This window comes from Rattus norvegicus, chromosome 2, assembly GCF_021556685.1.
Source record: "Rattus norvegicus strain SHRSP/BbbUtx chromosome 2, alternate assembly SHRSP_T2T, whole genome shotgun sequence".
Taxonomy (NCBI): domain Eukaryota; kingdom Metazoa; phylum Chordata; class Mammalia; order Rodentia; family Muridae; genus Rattus; species Rattus norvegicus.
Window position 1 is genome coordinate 153,301,877 of NC_141535.1, and position 18,474 is coordinate 153,320,350.

The window sequence follows — 18,474 nt, forward strand, 5'->3', positions numbered from 1 at the left end:
GGGCATTTCTGTATCTTTTGTAATCCAGTTTTTTTTGTTGTTGTTGTTGTTTTTTTAATTAACTTGAGTATTTCTTATATACATTTCGATTGTTATTCCCTTTCCCGGTTTCCGGGCAAACATCCCCCTCCCCCCTCCCCTTCCTTATGGGTGTTCCCCTCCCAAACCTCCCCCCATTGCCACCCTCCCCCCATAGACTAGTTCACTGGGGGTTCAGTCTTAGCAGGACCCAGGGCTTCCCCTTCCACTGGTGCTCTTACTAGGATATTCATTGCTACCTATGGGGTCAGAGTCCAGGGTCAGTCCATGTATAGTCTTTAGGTAGTGGCTTAGTCCCTGGAAGCTCTGGTTGCTTGGCATTGTTGTACTTTTGGGGTCTCGAGCCCCTTCAAGCTCTTCCAGTTCTTTCTCTGGTAATCCAGTTTTTTTAAAATATCAATAATGTTCTTTTTAGTACAGTCACTGTAATGTTAGAGTGTTATATTCTTATCAAAAACAAATCTACTTAACCTGAATATATTGCTTTGTGGTCTAATTTTCTTGAGTCTTTCATTAGTCAAAAATCACTCCAAACCATCTCAGCCATCTGTCTTATTTCTCTGAGCAGTGAGTGATTTGTCTTTTATAGGCCCTGCATTCCAAAAATGTGGTTGCTAAATCTTTTTAGCCTTTCTCTTTTATCATTTTGTCTATTATACAACATAGCATTAACTACAGTCAATATGTGCTATGTAATTTTTAATTTTTAACAAACAAATCTTTATTTACTTGTTCTTTTCAATGATGCTGAAGTGCTTTGAGGATATATTCATTTCACACATGGTTGGCTTTCATAAATATATTTTCTTTAAGTCTAGTAATTATAAACTTTGACCACATTTACATGATTCTCCTATTTTCTAAACAGCTTAATCATAATGATTTCCTTCATGTGCTTTTTAAAGATCTATTTTTATGTCTATGAGTACTCTATCTGCATGTACTCAGTACTCAGAAGAGAGTATCAGATCCCATTACAGATGGTTGTGAGCCACTATGTGATTACTGGGAACTGAACTCAGGAACTCTGGAAAAACAACCAGTGTCTTAACCACAGAGCCATCTCGCCAGTCACCTTCATACATTTTTGTATCACACATTTATGGATTTGGATGCCAGTTTAGATCACATTATAGCTCTTTCCAGCAAGGTGAACTTATTCATGTAAAACAGATACACTGATATCTATGTAACCATTGCTAGGTCTCTGGTGACTACCCATCTTGGATTTCCTTACCAATATAATATTTTATGTTTTCCAAAAACACAAATTTCAAAACCAGTCATAGCCACACAGCCTTCATATTCAATTAGTTATTTCCACTATAGATTAAAATTTAGGAAGCAGACATACCTCTCAAATATCTATCAATATATAGTCTTAGGAATGCTAGTACAGTCTAGGGAGTCAATTGTGCTAACATGGAAACATCCCTATTGTCCTCTAACAGAATGAGATTCGGAATCTGCTTTGCCATATCTCGGCTCTATATTTGAATAAATGACTTAGTGTTACTGTGATTCCATGGTCAGAAAGATAATAAAAATTGCCTAGAGATGTTATAAAATGTACATAGTATACGATTAGAAAGCATTTTATAACTAATAATGTAATAACATATTATTTTTACTTAGAATTACAGCAAAAAAGAATAATGTATATGCTATATATTCATGTAGTATCTGTGACTTTTTTGTATTTTCATAACTTTTTTCTTTTATTGGATTTTTTAAATTTATATTTCAAATGTTATCCTCTTTCTTGCTTTCCCCTCCAGAAACACTCTATATTCCCCTGCTTCTAGGAGGGAGCTGCCCTACGCTGGGGCATCCAGCCTTAAGAGGACCATCTCCTACCATTGATGCCCGATAAGACCAACCTCTGCTACATATGCAGATGGAGCCATAGATCCATCCCTATCTACTCTTGGGATGGTGGTTTAGTCCCTGGGAGCTCTGCGGGTCTGGTTGGTTGATATTGTTGTTCTTATAATGGGATTGCAAACCCCTTCAGCTCCTGCACCCCTTTCTCTAACTCCTCCATTGGGGACCCCATTCTCAGTTCAATGGTTGGCTGCCAACATCCGCCTCTTTATTTGTCAGGCTCTGGCAGAGCCTCTCAGGAGACAGCTATACCAGGTTCCTGTCAGTATGCACTTCTTAGCATCAGCAATGTTCTCTGGGTTTGCTCTCTGCATATGGGATGAATACCCAGGTGGGGCAGTCTCTGGATGGCCTTTCCTTCAGTCTCTGCTCCACACTATGTTTACATATTTCTCCCTGTGAGTACTTTTGTTCCCTCTTCTAAGAAGGTCCATAAGCATCCATTTGGTCTTTCTTCTTCTTGAGCTTCATGTGATCTGTGAATTGTATCTTGGGTTTTCTGAGTTTGGAGCTAATATCCACTTAACAGTGACTACGTATCATGTGTGTTCTTTTGTGATTAGGTTACCTCACTCAGGATGATATTTTCTAGTTCCATACATTTTTCTATTAATTTAATGAATTCATCGTTTTTAGCAGCTAAGTAGTACTACATTGTATAAATGTACCACATTTTCTGTATCCATTCCTCTGTTGAGAAACATCTGGGCTCATTCCAACTTCTAGCTGTCATAAATAAGGCTGCTATGAACATAGTGGATCACGTGTGCTTGTTGTATGTTGGAACATCTTTCTCGTAATATGCCCAAGAGAGATATAACTGGGTCCTCAGGCAGTACTATTTCCAATTTAATGAGGAACCTCCAGACTGATTTCCAAAATGGTTGTACCAGCTTGCAATCCCACCAACAATGAAGGAGTGTTCCTCTTTCTCTACATCCTCACCAGCATCTGCTGTCACCTGAGTTTTTTTTATGTTAGCCCTGCTGACTGGTGTGAGGGGGAATATTAAGGTTGTTTTGATTTGCATTTCACTGATGACTAAGGATGATGAAAATTTCTTTAAGTATTTCTCAGTCATTCGATATTCCTCAGTTGAGAATCCTTTGTTTAGCTCCATACCCCATTTTTTTTTTCTTTTCTCTTTTTTCTGAGCTGGGGACCGAACCCAGGGCCTTGTGCTTCCTAGGCAAGCACTCTACCACTGAGCTAAATCCCCAAACCCCGTACCCCATTTTTTAATAGGGTTATTTGATTCTCTGAAGTCTTAACTTCTTGAGTTCTTGGTATATATTGGATATTAGCACTCTATTGGATACAGGAATGGTAAAGATCTTTTCCCAATCTGTTGGTTGCCGTTTTGTCCAAATGACAGTGTCCTTTGCCTTACAAAAGCTTTGCAATTTTATGAGATCCCATTTATCAATTCTTGATCTTAGAGCATAAGCCATTGGTGTTCTGTTCAGAAATTTTTCTCAGTGCCCATATTTTCGAGACTCTTCCCCACTTTTTCTTCTATTAGTTTGAGTGTGTCTGGTTTTATGTGGAGGTCCCTGATCCACTTGGACTTGAGCTATGTACAGAGTGATAAAAATGGATCAATTTGCATTCTACATGCTGACCTCCAGCTGAACCAGCACCAAATGCTTTTTTCCACTGGATGATTTTAGCTCCTTTTTCAAAGATAAAGTGACCATAGGAGTGTGGTTTCATTTCTGGGTCTTTAATTCTATTCAATTGATCTACCTGGCTGTCTCTGCACCAATACCATGCAGTTTTTATCACTATTGCTCTATAATACAACTTGAGGTCAGGGATGGTGATTCCCCCAAAAGGTCTTTTACTGTTGAGGATAGTTTTAGCTACCCTGGTTTTTTTTGTTATTCCAAGTGAATTTGCAAATTGTTCTGTCTAACTCTTTGAAGAATTGAGTTGAAATTTTATGGGGCTTACATTGATTCTGTAGATTGCTTTTGGCGAAATGGCCATTTTTACTATATTAATCCTGCCAATCCATGAGCATGGGAGTCTTTTCATCTTTTTAGATCTTCAATTCTTTTCTTCAGAGACTTGAAGTTCTTGTCATACAGATCTTTCACTTGCTTGGTTAAAGTCACACCGAGGTATTTTATATTATTTGCAACTATTGTAAAGGGTGTCATTTCCCTAATTTCTTTCTCGGCCTGTTTATCCTTTGAGTAGAGGAAGACTACTGATTTGTTTGACTTAATTTTATATCCAGCCACTTTGCTGAAGTTGTTTATCAGCTGCAGGAGTTCTCTGGTTGAACTTTTGGGGTCACTTAAGTACACTGTCATATCATCTGCAAATACTGATATTTTGACTTCTTCCTTTCTAATTTGTATCCCTTTGACCTCCTTTCGTTGTCTGATTGCTATGGCTAGGACTTCGAATACTATATTGAAAAAGTAGGGAGAGAGTGGGCAGCCTTGTCTAGTCCCTCATTTTAGTGGGATTGCTTCAAGTTTCTCTCCATTTAGTTTGATGTTGGCTACTGGTTTGCTGTATAGTGCTTTTACTATGTTTAGGTATGTGCCTTGAATTCCTGATCTTTCCAAGACTTTTAACATGAAAGGGTATTAAATTTTGTCAGATGTGTTCTCAGTATCTAATGAGATGATTGTGTGGTTTTTTCCTTTGAGTTTTTTTATATGGTGGATTACATTGATAGATTTCCATACATTAAACCATCCCTGCATCCCTGGGATGAAGCCTACTTGCTCATGATGGATGATCCTTTTGATGTGCTCTTGGATTCAGTTTGCAAGGATTTTTTTTTTAATCTTTATTAACCTGAGTATTTCGTATTTGCATTTTGATTGTTATTCCTCTTCCCAGTTTCCAGGCCAACATCTCCCCTAATCCCTCCCCTTCCCCTTCTATATGGGCTTCCCTTCCCCAACCTCCCCCCATTGCTGCCCTCCTCCCAACAATCACGTTCACTGGGGGTTCAGTCTTGTCAGGACCAAGGGCTTCCCCTTCCACTGGTGCCCTTACTAGGCTATTCATTGCTACCTATGAGGTCGGAGTCCAGGGTCAGTCCTTGTATAGTCTTTAGGTAGTGGCTTAGTCCCTGGAAGCTCTGGTTGGTTGGCATTGTTGTTCATATGGGGTCTCGAGCCCCTTCAAGCTCGTCCAGTCCTTTCTCTGATTCCTTCAACAGGGGTCCCGTTCTCGGTTCAGTGGTTTGCTGCTGGCATACGCCTCTGTGTTTGCTGTATTCTGGGTGCGTCTCTCAGGAAAGATCTACATCAGGTTCCTGTCAGCCTGCACTTCTTTGCTTCATCCATCTTATCTAGTTTGGTGGCTGTATATGTATGGGCCACATGTGGGGCAGGCTCTGAATGGGTGTTCCTTCTGCCTCTGTTCTAAACTTTGCCTCCCTATTCCCTGCCAAGGGTATTCTTGTTCCCCTTTTTTTTTTTTTTTTTTTTTTTTTTGGTTCTTTTTTTTCGGAGCTGGGGACCGAACCCAGGGCCTTGCGCTTCCTAGGTAAGTGCTCTACCACTGAGCTAAATCCCCAGCCCCTCTTGTTCCCCTTTTAAAGAAGGAGTGAAGCATTCACATTTTGGTCATCCTTCTTGAGTTTCATGTGTTCTAGGCATTTAGGGTAATTCAAGCATTTGGGCTAATAGCCACTTATCAGTGAGTGCATACCATGTGTGTTTTTCTGTGGTTGGATTATCTCACTCAGGATGATATTTCTCAGTTCCAACCATTTGCCTACGAATTTCATAAAGCCTTTGTTTTTGATAGCTGAGTAATATTCCATTGTGTAGATGTACCACATTTTCTGTATCCATTCCTCTGTTGAAGGGCATCTGTGTTCTTTCCAGCTTCTGGCTATTATAAATAAGGCTGCTATGAACATAGTGGAGCATGTGTCTTTGTTATATGTTGGGCATCTTTTGGGTAAGAATTTTACTGAGTATTTTGCCATCGATATTCATAGGGGAAATTGGTCTGAAGTTCTTTCTCAGTTGCATCTTCGTGTGTTTTAGGTTTAAGGGTAATTAATTGTGGCTGCATAGAATGAATTGAGTAGTGTTCCTTCTTTTTCTATTTTGTAAAATAGTTTGGATATGATTGGTGTTAGGTCTTCTATGAAGGTCTGATAGAATTCTGCACTAAACTCATCTGGTCCTGGGCTATTTTTTGATTTGGAGACTTTTAATGACTGCTTTTAATGGGACTATTTAGATGGTTTATCTGATCCTGATTTAACTTTAGTACCTCATATTTGTCTAGAAAATTGTCCATTTCCTCCAGATTTTCCAGATTTGTTGAGTATAGACTTTTGTAATAGAATCTGATTTTTTTTTTAATTTCCTCAGTTTTTGTTGTTATGCTTCCCTTTTCATTCCTGATTCTGTTAGTTTGGACACACTCTCTCTGCCCTCTGGCATGTTAGTCTGGCTCATGGTTTATCTATCTCGTTGATTTTCTCAAAGAGCCAGCTCATGGTTCTGTTGATTCTTTCTATGGTCCTTTTTGTTTCTACTTGGTTGACTTCAGCTCTGAGTTTGATTATTTCCTGCCTTCTACTCCTCCTGGGTGTATTTGCTTCTTTTTGTTCTAGAGCTTTCAGGTGTGCTGTCAAGCTGCTGACATATGCTCTCTCCTGTTTCTTTCTGCAGGCACTCAGAGCTATGAGTTTTCCTCCTAGCACAGCTTTCATTGTGTCCCATAAGTTTGGGTATGTTGTACCTTCATTTTCATTAAATTCTAAATTCTTTAATTCTTCTCTTTACTTCTTCCTTAACCAAGTTCTCGTTGAGTAGAGCGTTGTTCAGCTTCCATGTGTATGTGGGCTTTCTGTCATTTTTATTGTTATTGAAGACCAGCCTTAGTCCATGATGAGCTGATAGAATGCAAAGGATTATCTATCTTTTTGTATCTGTTGAGGCCTGTTTTGTGACTGTTTGTATGGTCAGTTTTGGAGAAAGTACCATGAGGTGCTGAGAAGAAGAGATATATTGTTTTGTTTCAGGATGAAAAGTTCTATAGATATCTGTTAAATCCATTTGTTTATAACTTCTGTTAGTTTCACTGTGTCTCTTTTTAGTTTCTGTTTCCATGATCTTTCCTTTGATGAGAGTGGGGTGTTGAAGTCTCTCGCGATTATTTTGTGAAGTGCAATGTGTGCTTTGAGGTTTATATTCAAAATTGAGAGTTTATCTTAGTAGATTTTCCCTTTGATGTGTATGAAGTGTCCTTTCTTCTCTTTTTTGATAACTTTTGGTTGAAAGTCAGTTTTATTCGCTATGAGAATGGCTACTCCAGCTTCTTCCTTGGGACCATTTGCTTTGAACCTTTTTTCCCAGCCTCTTACTCTGAGGAAGCGTTAGTCTTTGTCACTGCGTTGTGTTTCCTGTGTGCAGCAAGATGCTGGGTCCTCTTTATATATCCGTTCTCTTAGGCTATGTCTTTTTGGGAGGGATTGAGTCCACTGATGTTGAGAGCTATTAGGGACCAATGATTGGTGTTTCCTATTATTTCTGTTGTTAGAGGTGTAATTATGTTTGTGTGGCTATCTTCTTTGGGGTTAGTTGAAAGAAGATTATGTTCTTGGTTTTTCTAGGGTGTACTTTCCCTCCTTGTGTTGGAGTTTTCCATCTATTATCTTTTGTAATGTTGGCTTTGTAGAAATGTATTGTGTAAATTTGGTTTTGTCATGGAATATCTTGATTTCTCTATCTATGGTAATTGAGAGTTTTGCTGTATATGGTAGCCTGGCCTGACATTTGTGTTCTCTTAGGGTCTATATGACATCTGTCCAGAATCTTCTAGCTTTCATAGTCTCTATTGAGAAGTCTGGTGTAATTCTGATTGCTATGTCTATCTTTTATATGTTACTTGACCTTTTTGTCTTACTTCTTTTAATATTCCTTTTTTGTTCAGTGCATTTGGTGTTTTTACTATTACATGATATTATTACTATTATGTGATTATTAAATTTTTTCCTGGTCCAATTTGTTGTTCTGTAGACTTCTTGTGTATTTATGGGCATTTCTTTCTTTAGGTTAGGGTAATTTTCTTCTATAGATATTTACTGGCCCTTTTAGTTGGAAATCTTAGCTCTCTCTATACCTATTATCCTTAGGTTTGATCTTCTCATTGAGTCCTGGATGTTTTAGGTTAGGAGCTTTTTGCATTGTCTTTGACTGTTATGTGGTGTTTTCTGTGGTGTCTTCTCCCCCTGAGATTCTCTCTTCTATCTCTTGTATTCTGTTGCTCAGGCTTGCGTCTGTCTTCTGATCTCCTTCCTAGGTTTCCTATCTCCAGGTTGTCTCCTTTTGTGATTTCTTTATTGTTTCTATTTCCATTTTTAGATCCTGGATGGTTTTGTTCACTTCCTTCACCTGTTTGGTTGTGTTCTCCTGTAATGCTTTAAGGGATTTTGTGTTTCCTCTTTAAGGGCTTCTACCCGTTTGCCTGTGTTGTCCTGTTTTCCTTTAAGGGGGTTATTTATGTCCTTCTTAAAGCCCTCTAATATCATCATCATGAGGTGAGATTTTTAAATCAGATTCTTGCTTTTCTCATGTGTTGGGGTATCCGGGACTTGCTGTGGTGGAAGAACTGGGTTCTGATGATGCCAAGTGCCCTTGGATTCTGTTGCTTGGGTTCTTGCACTTGCCTCTTGCCCTCCAGTCATCTCTGGTCTTAGCTGGTCTTGCTTTCTCTGACAGTGGCTTGATGCTCCCATGCTCTCAGCTATGTCCCCACACCTGGGAGTCCAGCTCTCTCCCAGTGGGATCTGGGTACAGAGAGCTGGGACACAGGGTCTGCTCTGGGCACAGACAGAAACCAGAAGGGTCCTGTCCCAGACTGCTCTTTTGTTCCTGTGTCCTGAGGGCGCCAGACAGGTCCCTTGGGGCAGAAGTGGTGGTCTTACCTGTGCTCCCAGGTGCGTCAGCACTCCTGGGAGACCAGCTCTCTCCTGGCAGGATCTTGGTACAGGGTCAGCCTATATGAGCTTTTTTTTGACCTTTTAGTAACTTTAGTTATTTAAAAATATATAGCCTGGATAGTTGAGATGGCTCAGTGTGCAAGAGCATTTACTGTCGACCTAGCTTTGGCCTCTGGAACTAATGTGAAGGTAGAAGAGAATCAACTCGAGATTTATCCTCGGACCTCCATAAATGCTCTGTAGGACAGTCATGATCACACAGACAGACACACACACACACACACACACACACACACACACACACACACACACACACAAATTTTTAAAGTTTAAGTTTGTGTGTGTATGTGCTTACGTAGTGTTCACTACATGCTAGATACGATCCTGAAAGAGAAAAATCAATGTCTCAGCATAAGAGCATACATTGTACAACAGGAAGAGACCAAAAAACAAAAGTCATGAGAAGAAAGAAAGTTTAGAAAAACTAAATAGTGGTTAGTGTCTTTTCATCCTTTGTAACCTTAGGTAATCTCTTTAAACCCAGTTTTCTTACCTTTTATAGAAGGCTTGATTTTCACATATACCTCCTGAATATATAGTTATAGTAATATGCTGTGAAACTCTTACATGATCAGTTCTTACCCTGCTTTTTTACTTTTAACTCAGGCACATTTTTGCAAACCTAGCCTAGAGTTCATCGAGGACCAGACATGAGTGGTTATAAAGAGTGCGATGGGGACTATGCTGTGAGGAGGTGGCCAGATGGGACGTCCAATATGGTAGAACACCTTCCGTGGTGCTCTCTAGGACTTTATTCTTTCCTATGTCACGATAAAATTCATTTCCTTACCTAAGTTTTCTTTGTTTTTACAGCAGCAGTTAAATACTAGCATGGGAACAGAAAAATCACTTAATCAAAATCATAACTTATAAGGACAAGTAATTTTCTGCAAAATGACATGGCTTAATTTTAAAGTTGGCTCAAAATAGCTCAGTTCATGATTCCTATGCCACTCAACTTAGAACGTTCACTTAAAATTTCCTATCTCTGAGCTACCTTGTCTGGCCAGTAGGAGATGATGCACCTAGCCTCTTAGAGACTTGAAGTACCAGGGTAGGGGTATACCCAGGGAGTCCCCACCTACTCAGAGGAGAAGGAGACAGGGGGATGGGAGAAGAATTGTGGAAGGGAGTACCAGGAGGGGTCAGTAAGCAGATGTAAAGTGAGGAGGAGGAGGAAGAGGAAGAGGAAGAAGAAGAAGAGGAGGAGGAGGAGGGAAGGAAGGAAGGAAGGAAGGAAGGAAGGAAGGAAGGAAGAAAAGAAGTAGTAAAAAGGTATCAAATATAAGGTTAAATGAGAGCTAATAAATTTGTAACTTGTAAGCTAATAAACACAAAGGTTACAATGAATAATATTCAAAGTCATGCCTACAGAAATAGATATGTTTCATCAAGATAAACCATAGGGTAAACGGCTTCTTTAGCTGTTTGCTTCATTTGTAATCTATCTGATTAAAACAGAGTTCTGAAAACAAACTTTTATTTTCTCAGGTAAGAGCAATTATAACGTTATAATTCTCTACAAAATTTTGCTTACACTTGCCTTTATAACCTCCCAAACACTTTAGTATAAAGAGAGGATAGTCTATATGTGTTTTTTTTTTCACATTAAAATGAAATATCTGATACAAAAATCTAGCTCCCTATAAAATTAATTGAAATTTTGGTCTAACACTATAAATCTAAGAAAAAAGCTAACCAGGGGGTAATTTTTCTCAATAAAATTTATTTTGGTAAGCTTTTCTCAAGATAAGAAGGGAAGTGCCCAAAGGCTGATTAATTATTAAATAACTGACAACTTTTATTTTTACTTTTTAGTTTGAAAAATTAGTATAGTTACTTTTATTTGTATATATTGATATTTGTTCTCGTAGGGTATATGCATATGGGTACATGTGGTATTCGAAGTGGTCAGTAATAACCAAGCTACAATTCATAGGACGACAGAAATGAGTTATTAAGTAAGGTACTGGCAGGGGGTTGGGAGGATCAGATGCAGATAGTTTAAGAAGGGGAAATGAAGGATTTGAATGGAAGGATTAAGTGGGGAAGGGGACAGAAGAGGGGGGACAAGGGAGGGAGTATGGGGAGGGAAAGCAGAAATTAAGGGTCATTTGAGAGGTCATATGAAACAATACAGTAGAAGCATCTAGAATACATACATATATATGTGTGTGTATGTATATGCATATAAAGGCTATCTAACTGGGATTGTGAAGTAATTGAAAGGACAGAGCCCCAACTGGCCATCTCTTGAATTAAATGAAGCTTTCAGTCTGGAGATTGGGTTATATCTACTTGAGTTGTTGGCGAAAGGGTCTCAGGTGAATCCTTAAACAATCCAGGCTGTTGCCAAGAGTATATAGGTTTCTCCCCACAAGCTGAGGACAAGACCCATTGCTGGAGACAACATCTACACAACTTGTTAAACATGGAGAAGCTGGTGCCTACATAATGCCTTCACTTGTATGTTCTAGTTTGGTACAAGAAGGTACAGTTCATGCGACTAAAAGAAATGTAAACACAGCCACAAACACTAATCTACCATGGTGTCCAACCTACAAAATATGCTAGTGTAGAGATGGCACAAAACTTGTGAGAGTAACCGACCAACATCTGATTTGGCTAAAGGCCCACTCCACAAGATGGAACCCAATCTTGACACTGTTTGGGTGACCAAGAACTGAACTAGATAGCCCAGGGAAAGAGAGTAAAACCAATAATACTAGTCCACTAAAGAACCATAGCAGTGAAATGACACCTATGGCATTCTGATACATTAATAGATCAGTACCCTGCTCAACTACCATCAGAGAAACTTCTTCTTGCATCAAATAGTCACAAATACAATGCCAGACATTATGTAAAGAATGAGAGGTTTTGAAACACTAGGCCCTATGAAGGATGTCTCCACCAGATCCTTCCCCTCAGGGATCAGGGCACCCTGTGAAAAAGAAGGCAGAGAGAGTGTAAGAGCCGGAGGATACAGAGGACACCAAGAAAACAAGGCCTCCTAAATCAGCATGGTCACAGCTCCTATGACCCATAGAGACTGAAGCAGCATATGCGCATATGTGTATATATATATATATATATATATATATATATATATTATAACCTCGAGTTTAGCATTTTTTGTGATATTCCTAGGTGCGAAAATGAGTCTCTTTCTTATGCCTTGTCTTGGGCTCTTTTTCTTCTGTGTTTATTTTGTGCAATTCCAATGTATTGGTTTTTGTTTTACCTCACCATTTATGTTGTGTTGTGTTATGTTGTGTTGTGTTGTGTTGTGTTATGTTGTGTTGTGTTATGTTGTGTTGTATTATGTTATGTTGTGTTATGTTGTGTTGTGTTGTTATGTTGTGTTATGTTATGTTGTGTTATGTTGTGTTGTGTTATGTTGTGTTGTGTTATGTTGTGTTGTGTTATGTTTTGTTGTGTTGTGTTGTGTTGTGTTGTGTTACTGTCATCCCTAGAAGCTTGTTTGTTTGCTAATGAGACAGAGAAGGAGTGGGTGCAGATGGGAGAGGTGGTAGAGAGGAACTCAGAGGCATAAAGGGAGGGTAACCAAATTCAGGACATGTTATAAAAAATCTTTTCTAGGATAATAAATAATAATCAAAAATGTTATAATTTAAAATAATAAATAATAATAACTTAAAATAATTTTAAATTAAATAATAATTTAAAATAAATACATGGGATAATTGTCCTATTCTTTTTTTATTGCATTTTTTTAAAGATTTATTTATTTATTATATATATAAGTACACTGTAGCTGTCTTCAGATACACCAGAAGAGGGCATCGGATCTCTTTACAGATGGTTGTGAGCCACCATGTGGTTGCTGGGAATTGAACTCATGACCTCTGAAAGAGGTCTCTTAACTGCTGAGCCATCTCTCCAGCCCCCCCCCCTTTTTTTTTTAATTTTATTGCATTTTTTATTTTACATTTCAAATGTTAGCCCCTTTCCCCTACCCAACAACCCACCCCTTCCTACCTCCCCGTCCAGACATTCCCCTACACTGGGGGGTCCAGCCTTGGCAAAACCAAGGGTTTCTCCTCCCATTGGCGTCCAACAAGGCATCCTCCGTTACATATGCAGCTGGAGCCATGGGTCTGTCCATGTGTGCTCTTTGGATGGTGGTTTAGTCCCTGGGAGCCCTGATTGGTTGGTACTGTTGTCCTTATGGGGTTGGAGCTCTGATTGGTTGGTACTGTTGTCCTTATGGGGTTGGAGCTCTGATTGGTTGGTACTGTTGTCGTTGTCCTTATGGGGTTGGAGCTCTGATTGGTTGGTACTGTTGTCCTTATGGGGTTAGAGCTCTGATTGGTTGGTACTGTTGTCCTTATGGGGTTGCAAGTCTCTTACATCCTTCAATCCTGTCTCTAACTCTTTCAATGGGGATCCTATTCTCAGGTCGATGGTTGGCTGCCTCTGTATTTGTCATGCTCTGGCAGAGCCTCTGAGGAGACAAGTATATTAGGCTCCTGTCAGCATGGACTTCTTGGTATCAGCAATGTCTAGGTTTGGTGACTGTATGTATATGGGGTGGATCCCCATGTGGGGCAGGCTCTGAATTGCCTTTCCTTCAGTCTCTGCTCCAAACTTTGTCTCCATATCTCCTCCTCTGAATATTTTTGTTCCCACTTCTAAGAAGGCCTGAAGCAGCCGCACTTTGGTCATCCTTCTTCTTGAGCTTCATGTGGTCTGTGGATTGTATCATGGGTAATCTGAGCATTTGGGCTAATATCCACTTATCAGTGAGTGCATACTGTGTGTGTTTATCTGTGATTGGCTTACCTCACTCAGGATATTTTCTAGCCTATGAATTTCATGAAGTCATTGTTTTTAATAGCTAAGTAGCAATTACTATTTTCATTAAATAAATACCATTGTCTTAGTTCTTATATATTCATCTCAAAATTGATCTCAAAACAAAAGCACAATTTGACATTATAAACGGAATCATTTTCTTCTGTAGTTTACCAAAATACCTAGCTTCCACTTGTTTTCCTGACTTTATGAAAACTTAATTTTAACCAAAAAAATCTTTTTGGAGTATGCTTCACTTATTCTTTGACAGTTTCATATAGGTATATAGTGTATCTCAATCATATATATTTCAGCTACCCCCTCACACTCTCTCTGTATACCTCAACCCCAGTCTCTGACCAAGAGTCCAACCTTTAAGAACTGAGTGTTTCAATGGAATATTACTCAGCTATCAAAAACAATGACTTTATGAAATTCATAGGCAAATGGTTGGAACTGGAAAATACCATCCTGAGTGAGGTAACTCAATCACAGAAAAACACACATGGTATGCACTCATTGATAAGTGGCTATTAGCCCAAATGCTAACTGAAAGAACAAAACCACATGATCATTTCATTAGATGCTGAGAAAGCATTTGACAAAATTCAACACCCCTTCATGATAAAAGTCCTGGAAAGAATAGGAATTCAAGGCCCATACCTAAACATAGTAAAAGCCATATACAGCAAACCAGTTGCTAACATTAAACTAAATGGAGAGAAACTGGAAACAATCCCACTAAAATCAGGGACTAGACAAGGCTGCCCACTCTCTCCCTACTTATTCAATATAGTTCTTGAAGTTCTAGCCAGAGCAATCAGACAACAAAAGGAGGTCAAGGGGATACAGATCAGAAAAGAAGAAGTCAAAATATCACTATTTGCAGATGATATGATAGTATATTTAAGTGATCCCAAAAGTTCCACCAGAGAACTACTAAAGCTGATAAACAACTTCAGCAAAGTGGCTGGGTATAAAATTAACTCAAATAAATCAGTAGCCTTCCTCTACACAAAAGAGAAACAAGCCGAGAAAGAAATTAGGGAAACGACACCCTTCATAATAGATCCAAATAATATAAAGTACCTCGGTGTGACTTTAACCAAGCAAGTAAAAGATCTGTACAATAAGAACTTCAAGACTCTGAAGAAAGAAATTGAAGAAGACCTCAGAAGATGGAAAGATCTCCCATGCTCATGGATTGGCAGGATTAATATAGTAAAAATGGCCATTTTACCAAAAGCAATCTACAGATTCAATGCAATCCCCATCAAAATACCAATCCAATTCTTCAAAGAGTTAGACAGAACAATTTGCAAATTCATCTGGAATAACAAAAAACCCAGGATAGCTAAAACTATCCTCAACAATAAAAGAACTTCAGGGGGAATCACTATCCCTGAACTCAAGCAGTATTACAGAGCAATAGTGATAAAAACTGCATGGTATTGGTACAGAGACAGACAAATAGACCAATGGAACAGAATTGAAGACCCAGAAATGAACCCACATACCTATGGGTACTTGATTTTTGACAAAGGAGCCAAAACCATCCAATGGAAAAATGATAGCATTTTCAGCAAATGGTGCTGGTTCAACTGGAGGTCAACATGTAGAAGAATGCAGATCGATCCATGCTTATCACCCTGTACAAAGCTGAAGTCCAAGTGGATAAAGGACCTCCACATCAAACCAGACACACTCAAACTAATAGAAGAAAAACTAGGGAAGCATCTGGAACACATGGGCACTGGAAAAAATTTCCTGAACAAAACACCAATGGCTTATGCTCTAAGATCAAGAATCGACAAATGGGATCTCATAAAACTGCAAAGCTCCTGTAAGGCAAAGGACACTGTGGTTAGGACAAAACGGCAACCAACAGATTGGGGAAAGATCTTTACCAATCCTACAACAGATAGAGGCCTTATATTCAAAATATACAAAGAACTCAAGAAGTTAGACCACAGGGAGACAAATAACCCTATTAAAAAATGGGGTTCAGAGCTAAACAAACAATTCACAGCTGAGGAATGCCGAATGGCTGAAAAACACCTAAAGAAATGTTCAACATCTTTAGTCATAAGGGAAATGCAAATCAAAACAACCCTGAGATTTCACCTCACACCAGTGAGAGTGGCTAAGATCAAAAACTCAGGTGACAGCAAATGCTGGCGAGGATGTGAAGAAAGAGGAACACTCCTCCATTGTTGGTGGGATTGCAGACTATTAAAACCCTTCTGGAAATCAGTCTGGAGGTTCCTCAGAAAATTGGACATTGAACTGCCTGAGGATCCAGCTATACCTCTCTTGGGCATATACCCAAAAGATGCCTCAACATATAAAAGAGACACGTGCTCCACTATGTTCATCGCAGCCTTATTTATAATAGCCAGAAACTGGAAAGAACCCAGATGCCCTTCAACAGAGGAATGGATACAGAAAATGTGGTACATCTACACAATGGAATATTACTCAGCTATCAAAAACAACGAGTTTATGAAATTCGTAGGCAAATGGTTGGAACTGGAAAATATCATCCTGAGTGAGCTAACCCAATCACAGAAAGACATACATGGTATGCACTCATTGATAAGTGGCTATTAGCCCAAATGCTTGAATTACCCTAGATCCCTAGAGCAAACGAAACTCAAGATGGATGATCAAAATGTGAATGCTTCACTCCTTCTTTAAATGAGGAAAAAAAATACCCTTGGCAGGGAAGGAAGAGGCAAAGATTAAAACAGAGACTGAAGGAACACCCATTCAGAGCCTGCCCCACATGTGGCCCATACATATACAGCCACCCTATTAGACAAGATGGATGAAGCAAAGAAGTGCAGACCGACAGGAGCCGGATGTAGATCGCTCCTGAGAGACACAGCCAGAATACAGCAAATACAGAGGCGAATGCCAGCAGCAAACCACTGAACTGAGAATAGGTCCCCCGTTGAAGGAATCAGAGAAAGAACTGGAAGAGCTTGAAGGGGCTCGAGACCCCAAAAGTACAACAATGTCAAGCAACCAGAGCTTCCAGGGACTAAGCCACTACCTAAAGACTATACATGGACTGACCCTGGACTCTGACCCAATAGGTAGCAATGAATATCCTAGTAAGAGCACCAGTGGAAGGGGAAGCCCTGGGTCCTGCTAAGACTGAACCCCCAGTGAACTAGACTATGGGGGGAGGGCGGAAATCGGGGGAGGGTTGGGAGGGGAACACCCATAAGGAAGAGGAGGGGGGAGGGGGATGTTTGCTCGGAAACCGGGAAAGGGAATAACACTTGAAATGTATATAAGAAATACTCAAGTTAATAAAAAAAAAATATGATTCTATGGAAAAAAAACAATGACTTTATGAAATTCGTAGGCAAATGGTTGGAACTGGAAAATATCATCCTGAGTGAGGTAACCCAATCACAGAAAAATACACATGGTATGCACTCATTGATAAGTGGCTATTAGCCCAAATGCTTGAATTACCCTAGATGCCTAGAACAAATGAAACTGAAGACGGATGATCAAAATGTGAATGCTTCACTCCTTCTTTAAAAGGGGAACAAGAATACCCTTGGCAGGGAATAGAGAGGCAAAGATTAAAACAGACACAGAAGGAACACCCATTCAGAGCCTGCCCCACATGTGGCCCATACATGTTCAGCCATCCAATTAGAAAAGATGGATGAAGCAAAGAAGTTCAGGCCGACAGGAGCCGGATGTAGATCGCTCCTGAGAGACACAGCCAGAATACAGCAAATACAGAGGCGAATGCCAGCAGCAAACCACTGAACTGAGAACGGGACCCCCGTTGAAGGAATCAGAGAAAGAACTGGAAGAGCTTGAAGGGGCTTGAGACCCCATATGTACAACAATGCCAAGCAACCAGAGCTTCCAGGGACTAAGCCACTACCCAAAGACTATACATGGACTGATCCTGGACTCTGACCTCATAGGTAGCAATGAATATCCTAGTAAGATCACCAGTGGAAGGGGAAGCCCTTGGTCCTGCTAAGACTGAACCCCCAGTGAACGTGATTGTTGCGGGAAGGGCGGCAATGGGGGGAGGATGGGAAGGGGATACCCATAAAGAAGGGGAGGGGGAGGGGCTAGGGGGATGTTGGCCCGGAAACCAGGAAAAGGAATAACACTCGAAATGTAAATAAGAAACACTCAAGTTAATAATAAAAAAAGAAAAGAAAAGAAATACTCAAGTTAATAAAAAAAATAAAAAAAATTTAAAAAAAGAACTGAGTGTTTGACCACTCAGATTGTAAGTGAGCTCTGAAGAGCAGCATTGTGAGTATGTAGGATCTGTGGGAATCCGCTGTTGAGGCGATATATTCATTATTCTATGAGTGATATTTGAGGATACTGCTTAGGTGCTTGGGTTTATGTATTATTTAGTATTAGTTTTTTCATTATTTAAAATACTCATATTACTCTCAGCTAAGTTGTAGCACATTGAGTGAAGATGATGTATATTTCACTCTTCTTTATATAATCTCAGTAATGGCCCAGTGCCTGCTTCAGATTGCTCTTCCTAATATTTATGGTACTATTTCCTACGCACATTGCCTGTGCAGTGAACTAACAAACCTTTTAAGTGCTTTATTTATGATTAAAAGGTACAGCCTTGTTTGGGCAGTCATATGTGTAATATTACCTATAGATATTAAGTAGCCAGTTTGATTCATCATGATGCCTTAATCTTGGCCTTAAAACTAACAGCTCATGAGCCA

General features: G+C 39.5%; 1 protein-coding gene across 6 annotated transcripts in view; it reads left to right on the forward strand.

The window, feature by feature from the left end:
• The window catches only part of Rsrc1 (arginine and serine rich coiled-coil 1), a 386,283-nt gene that overhangs the window by 318,293 nt on the left and 49,516 nt on the right, over positions 1-18,474 (forward strand). The window contains exon 8 of one of the 6 annotated variants that reach the window (XR_015665494.1): positions 17,801-17,912. The gene's annotated coding sequence lies outside the window, so the exon portion shown is untranslated. 6 annotated transcript variants of the gene reach the window in all.